The sequence below is a fragment of the Solanum stenotomum genome, chromosome 9 (genome assembly GCF_019186545.1).
Source record: "Solanum stenotomum isolate F172 chromosome 9, ASM1918654v1, whole genome shotgun sequence".
NCBI classification, from domain to species: domain Eukaryota; kingdom Viridiplantae; phylum Streptophyta; class Magnoliopsida; order Solanales; family Solanaceae; genus Solanum; species Solanum stenotomum.
Window position 1 is genome coordinate 2453520 of NC_064290.1, and position 8081 is coordinate 2461600.

An 8081-nucleotide genomic window follows, 5' to 3' on the forward strand; every position below is an offset into this window, starting at 1 on the left:
ATTTTGCCGAAGTTGATATATAACATCAATTTGCTGAGTTGGATTTCAAACACTGTTTTCCAATCTCAAGAATGTTAAGATTGTTGGCTACCTAATATCACGTTTGAATGTGTGGTCTGAAGTAGAGTTTTGTAAGCTTTTTGAACCTTTGAAGTTTCTACAAAAGAATGTAGTGGCTTTGGAGAAGTTTGTTATCGTAACAAAGAGAAGAAGAAACTGTTTCACTCGTTCAAAGAACTGTGTGTTCCGGCATTTATCATGGTTGACTAAGAAATTATTTGACAACCGAAAATCATCAACAAATTTCGTTATTATTTATCAAGAGATTGCTTAGCCAAACGTTATAAATAATCAAGAAATTTGTTATAGTGTTTCTAGCCACTGCAACAAATAAATATTTATCAACAAAATATAAGGTTTTTTCAGCTGTTAAAAAGTTGTTTTTGTAGTAGTGCCCATTTTGTTTAAAAATGATAGATTTGACTGGTTTAAGAGTCACCACTTAATTTTTAAGGTGAAATTAAGAAAATCGATTTTTTCAACAGATTAAACAGAAATCAATTGAAAATATACAAAGGGTTTGAGGTTCTTATTAGCATTTTGGGAAGGGGTTTAAAGCACCCAAAATGCCCACTAATACGCAATTATCCGGCGATTAATTATTTGGCTAAAAATAATCTTAACTTAGCTTGAATTGCAAAATTGAACTATTTTGTAGTTAAGACCATTTTAAGGGGAAAATATTGAAATATATCTAAGCGAAATATTTTGTAAACTTATTTGTTTATTTTATTTTTTAAGTTGAGTAAAAGATGAATAATTTAGTTAAGTAATTAATTCGAAATGGGTGTCTTTCGGGGATTTGAATTTTTCGACCTTAAGCTTAACAACAAATATTAACAAGTAAACAAACACAATAAAGCAAAGAGAGATAGAGATTTGGTCCCAAATCTGGTTTTTCTATCTGCCTGGGCCAGTATTTGGGCTCATTTTCATTTTGGGTCTTTGACCCATTTGAATCGCTTGTACCTGTCCTAAACTAACACTATAATAGCAATTAAAAGGACAAGGGCTTAGGCTCAAAATAACAAAATACAACTTTTTTGTGCGGAATTTGGGGCCTTTAGGCCTATTTCCCTCTTTCGTATACACTAGATGTGTACTAGTGTATACAAATCTCGTGTATCTGCTCCGAACACCTGTACGTCGATTTTAAATGGTCGGTAGACTCGAATAAAGGATTAGGCCTTTGTGGCCCTATGAGAAAATGCAAGGGTAGAATCCATGAGGACTCAGGCAGATTTCACATGCAACAAGAAAATGAAAAAAAATTAGTATACAATATTAATAAGATCTTTCACACCTTAGCTCTAAACGATAACATGATTCATCGATTATAAAATAGTAAACAGTAATGTATCCAAGGGCACATACTTAAACATATTTCAAGTACTAGACGACGGCAAACCCGTGCAAGCACGGGTCCTACATAAAAATATATGTTAATTTAATAACATAGATGAGTATAAACTAAAGGATTGATCACTATCTTTTATAGTTGAAATGAAGGGTTCAATTTGCTTCCATTAATAGAGGTTTCTTTTATTCCCTATCTCTATTCACATTTAATTTATTTTTATTATTATTATTTATTTATTTATTTATTTTTAAAAAAGAACTTATTATCATAATTTTATGCTCTGAATTATTTGCAATTGCCTCTTATACTAATAATATTTTTATATATGATTGGAGTATGTATATCACAATATAAAGGTAAGCAGGTTAACTATAAATCAATATGATTAAGTCCAATAGACTTTTTAAAAATTAAAGTACATAGTTTTCGAAAAATAGTCACGTAGTTTAAATAAGGAGGTAATTCACTACTCCCTTCATTTCAAATGCTTGTCATAAATTTTTGAAATTAAATCAGATTAAAATATTAATATTTAAATTTAAAACATAGATATTCAAAACCTATCTAAAAAGTACTATTTAGATGGAAAAATACACTCTAAACGGTTAGTCAAAATGCATTTTATATATTTTAGAGTGGTTTATTATTATAACTTGCAATATCTTTATTTTATTTTGCGTAGTTTTCAAATACGTAAATTTTCCTATTATCATTATTACAAATTTTATGCCAAAATTTATTTAAAATTAACCCTCCCAATTCAAGAGGTGCCATGGAAATTAGAACCAAAGAGAGATTATTTGTAAAAATATGAAAGGATTAAGGCCTAAAGCAACACTTAATGAAAATACAAACATCATAAAAAATAGATAATTACAGTAAGCACACATGTCGATATCCAAATCTTTACTCACTCTTCTAGTACTTAATAAAACAAAATGAATAAATTGAAATTAAATAACATAGCAATCAATTGACAGAAAATAATTATGAGAGCACAATGAGATTTGTAAAATATCACGCTTCACACAACATGTATTTTTTAAGTAAAACGGAAGTTATACCCTACACTCCATTATTATTCTACTATATATAAAGAGAAGTCAACAAACCATGCTTATTTCATAATCATGTGCAATTATAACTAACAAACTCATGCACGCCTACATACACATATGTCCATTTCCAGAATAACAAGCTCCCAAATACGAAAATTACTCATCTCGCTCTTACCACTTATTTATTATTATTATTATTATTATTATTATTATTATTATTATTATATTTTTTCAGCTTCAGTTTTAACAAAAGAAATACTGTAGACATTAACCATATTTTGACATATGTTATATCATCTAAAAGCATATTAGGACTAAATAATTAAAAGCAATAGAGTTTGGAGCTTTCCAACAAAAGAAGCAGTGACAACGATGGAATAAACTCATAGCCAAGCGTGACAGATGAAGAATATTAACAATAACATGCTATTATTTTAACTACACATAGGAAACTTTATCGAATATGAAAAATCAATATACTAATTTCATACCGTACTTAAACTGATTGCAAATCATATGAAGGTCACTGATTAGTAAATCATGAAAAGTTCAACACAATGGAATTTCAAATATGCAATCTTAACATCAAAACTAGTTCAAACATGACAAGATAATTGCTACATAATCACGAAAATTTAAAGAAAACAGAGGAAAAGAATGGTCACATCTAATAGACTGGAAACATCAACACTTAGATGCAAACTCACTAGCTTTGACTCGACTAACTAACGGGATCATACAAGAATGAATATATCACACAAGCAACATCAATTTAATAGCAGCCAACAACCAGCAACCCAAAAATATAAATTTCAAACATCACGATATCATTCCAAATAGAAGGAAGAGGCAAAAGAAAGTTACGAAGGATAAAAAGCTACCTTTCTCCGGGTAGCGAACATGGGAGACGAGCAGGGGAACGTGACTTCTTCCACAAAACTCGGACACAAATCAGCGAATAAGAAAATCTCCCTGTTTTTTTAGAGTATTTAGAATGTACTTTGGCTATTCTTCCTTAAAGTATTATGTTTTCCTTAGTTAAAAATTTCCAACCCTTTTAACAGTGAAGATGAAGGGTATTTATAGGGGAGTTCACGGGATGAAAATCGGATTGGAACAAAGGTCAAAAAATGGAATTCTCCTTCGGTTTCAAAATTCAAAAATCCAGAATAGGGGGTAGTTGGATTTGCACGAGATTTCACCCCAAATCCCATGAAATCTGGATGAAAGGATCAACGTGGACGGCTTAGATCGAACCCACCGCCCTTGTGCTCGATGTGGCGCCCATCCACGCGAGTCAAGGGTGATTTTTTGCAACTGCTACAGGATGTAATTGCAAGTTTTGCTACACTGTTGATGAAGACATTGGCAGTTTTCCGTCTATTTTGACGTGTGAAAAAATAGAAATCATGTATGGGACGTCTGGGCGTTGCGTGTGCTGCTACTGTTGTGAGCTACGTTGCTGCTATACACAGATGTTGCTGCTTTAACGTTTTGGTCTTTGATGAAAAAGAAGGAGAACACGGGTGGGGTCGGTTTGATTTGTTTGCTGTATTATATGTATGAATGTTTGGAATTGTATGTATTGTATGTTAGAAATTAAAAGGGAAAAAGGGGTGGGGTCAGTTTGGTGTATGCTGCTGTTGTTATTATTTTATTGGAATGGGTTGGTTGGTACATGTATGTATTGTATTGTTAATGTGAAGGGAGAGGGAGATGGCTAGAAAAAGAATAAAGGGTGGGGTCGGTTTGGTTGTAAGGGGATTAGGAAAATCTTAGCCAATTTGATTTAGTTGAGATAGATTCGGCTAGTAATTAAATAAGACAAATTGATATTAATTAATTAACGAGCTTCTTAATCTTAATAAAACAAAATAATTAACTTAATTATAAACTAATTAATTTAACACTATAAACGACTAAATAATCAAATAAAATAAAGGTAAAATCCTTTTGAGACAATTTTCGAATATTCATAGAATATACTAATTAGACACATAATTATATAATAATTAACTTAATTATAAACTAATTAACTCAAAATATAAGCTATTAATTAACTTAAACTAAATAACCAAATATTTAAATAAGACTAAAATCCTTTTGAGACAATTTTTGAACATTCATAAAATATACTAATTAGACACATAATTATATAAAATATCACATTTATTATTTTAAAATTTATAACAATGACAAAACTACTTAAAATGACTTGAAAATTATTTTTAATTTTATAAAGCCAATTATTTCAAATCATTTAGAATTTAGGAAGCTCAATGATTAATTTATATTGTGGAGGTCCAAAATTGGATGTCAACAATTGTCCTTCGTTTGACTTGGATTGATGAAAGAAATTCGAGGAAAATGAAATTGACGAATCCAATTTTAACCGACCACTTCTATTCTCATTTCTCTAGTTTCTTGAATCTCCTGTCTGAGCCGCTGCAATTCCATCCTCAAATCCTCTTCAGTCAGCTCTACATCGATACTCTTGCCTTTTTCCATCTTAGCTGCAATTTTACCTTTCATGAGATGATAGAGTGAGATTTGTTTTTGGCTGAGAAACTCAAAACTCGTAGAATTTTGGTAGTGACTTGTATTTGTGGAGATTTTCAGAAAATTTTGAAAAGGAGTGGGTTAAAAATGTCCTTATTTAAAGCAACATATCACATAAACAGTTAAGTCATACAAATATCGCGTCCTAAACATGCATGTTACCCTTTTATGACCAGGGTAGGCCTAGCGATTTGAAGGATGCATTGCGCTTTTTTAAAACACATTGTTGCATCCCCCGAAATAAGATTCATAAACAATAGAGAATTCGTTACAAAGCTAAGCAAAGGGATACATCTTTTAGGAAAGGGATAAACTGCAAATACAAAAATATCAGTCCCTCACAGGGGAATAAGATAACTAAAATGCTGAAGGGCCTGCTCCTCCTCTCACTTTTTCCACTTCTTCACGAATGAGGAACTTGCTCGTTATCACATGCGGCTCAGCGAACACAGCTTTGGAAGACATCGACATGCCCTGGAGGGTGTTAAGCTGATCATCCAAGTTCAAGTCCAAACGTATCAGGCAGGCTCTCGCGTCAGCTAACTCTTGCGTGGCAAAGGCTAATGCTCTTTGACTTTCATATTCTCGATGCTGGAACTCTTGTTCCCTATGCAGGTATTCTTGCTCCCTACGCCGAAACTCTTGCTCTCTTCGATCTCATTCCTGTTGAAAATTGTAGGCTTGGATTTGGAGCCTTACCTGGACATCTTCAATCTGTTGGCCCGTGCGTGGCGTCGGGTCAAGTGTATCACGCAAATCATCCTGCAACCATTTTTTGTATTCATCCACATACCCGACTTCATATCTAGTTTCTGTCATGCTCTCTTTTAGGTTGACTCGTCCAGCCCATTCTTGACAAATATCATTGGCGTGAGGTATCTTGTCGCACCCGTTGTAGTCAAAGACGTAGCGGCTAGTGTCTCATTTGAAAGGTAGAATCTGTCTTCTGTCGAATTGCCGCATTACCCTGTTAGGATTGTAAGGTCGTACCCCTCTAATGCCAGGAAGGATTAGGAAATGACATTTAGCCCCCTGAATAGCTATTTTTTCTGACATGAAATCTTGAAACATCCATTGTACGTTTCCATCTTTTATGTCGTGGAAGACTTTGGCCCAAGCTTTTCTAGTGTTGTGGATTTTGAACCTGTTGAGGCTCAAATGAAACTCGTAATGGTCAAGGTGGCTTTCTTTTTGTGGTTTGGCCTATTTCTGTTTCTGAGTCTCGTATGTCTTCATTAGATATTTAGATATCCACCACTGTAGCAAAATATTACAAACTTGAAAAAATGGAAACCCATTTTTGCATTGACCCAAAGATCGGTAGATGTCGGCCAGAATGATCGGGGCTAGGTTGAAGTATTTCTTAACTCGTCCTTTCTTACTAACGCCCTCGAAGATGGCGTGTGTAACCATGACAACCCGAGTATCAATTTCATTCCCTTCGGCTTGAGGGAATACCATCGTCCCTAAGAAGCATACTACAAATGATAGAATTTGAGTTTGACTCTAACTATTGTGGCTGTGAAACTCATTTGGAAAATTCTTATAATAACTCTCGCAACCCCATCGTTCATAGAATTTCACAAATGGAATACTCGGGGTGTCTAGCCAGTCTGCATTTATCAATAACAACATGTTTTTCAGTTCTGTGCTGGTTGGCTTATCTGGTAGCAAAATGTGATGATCTGGATAATTTTTCCTTTTCTGGCACATTCCGACGTTTTCTAGGCAATCTTTGATTTGTTCAACAGTTGATGTCATTTCAACAACACCGAAGCGAAACACCATCCTCTCACCATCTCAAAATCGAGTGACCACCTCAATGAACTTAGGCCAGACTTTGAGATTCATTATCGACGGAAGGTGACCTAAGTGAATGGAAAGTTCTCTTTTCTGATATGCATTGAGATTGTACCACCACACACGGAGAAGGTTTGGCTTCTCGGTGACCATTTTGAAACTCAAGTGTTGCTTAGTCATCTTCAAAAACATACAAATAATTAGATACCCCTTAAACCCAAGACACAACAATTTGTCAAATAGCACATATATCCTTCAAACACGTAAGTATGAGCGTCTGTTCGGGCCGTGGGCCCTTTGAACTCAAGGTAGTCTTTCTAATGGAATCGACACGCCTTGGGTATTGGGTCATCTTAGGCCAATGCGCTAAATTTCAGGGATTTGGTCTTGCTCTATACTAGTATGACTAAGAGTGAGTTTTCTTTAAAGTGGATTGGTGACCCAAGCGGACTACTTGGGCCGGGACAATTAACGACCGTTGACTATTCTGTAGCCAACTACATTTGTCAGGGTGCCCCGAGAACAATTTGGTTAACGAACGATTGCGGCCTGCATAATCGTCCTTAGAGTGAAAAATAGAAAATAAGCGTTGTTTGACGGAATATGTTATCCCATGAAAGCAACAGTTTATAGCAATTTAAGCATATTAAGTACAAATAAATAATTCAGCAATTAATAATAATTAGTCAAATAGTCAAATCTTTTGGTTAGAACTTAATTAACTCCCCAGCGGAGTGGCCATTTCTGTTGTGCCGTAATTTTACTAGCCTTAAGAAAAACACTTTTTGAAATGTTCTAAGTATAAAACAATTTGAGAAAAATACTTAGAAAGAGTCGGCACTTAATTTTTTAAAGAAATTAAGAAAACTTATAATTTTCAAAAATTTAAACAGAAAAATCATTTGAAAATACGAAAGAAGGTTCGGGGTTCAATTTACACTTTGATAAAGGTTTAAGCATTCGAAGTGTCCGCTAACATGCGATTGACATGTGACTTGGCTAAAATTTATTTGACTATTTTTTAGAAAAACTATTTTAACATAAAAAAATATATAATAATTTACGCTATTCGATTAAGTTTGAGAAAATAATTAAGAAATGAACCATTTTATTCTATCTTTTTAGAGGAAGAAACCTAAAATGAAAACATTTGAATTAGGGTGCAAGTTATTTAGAAAATTAATAAAACTAGACTAATTAGAATTTATTTAGTTCATTTTAAAATAAATTAAACCATTTTAACA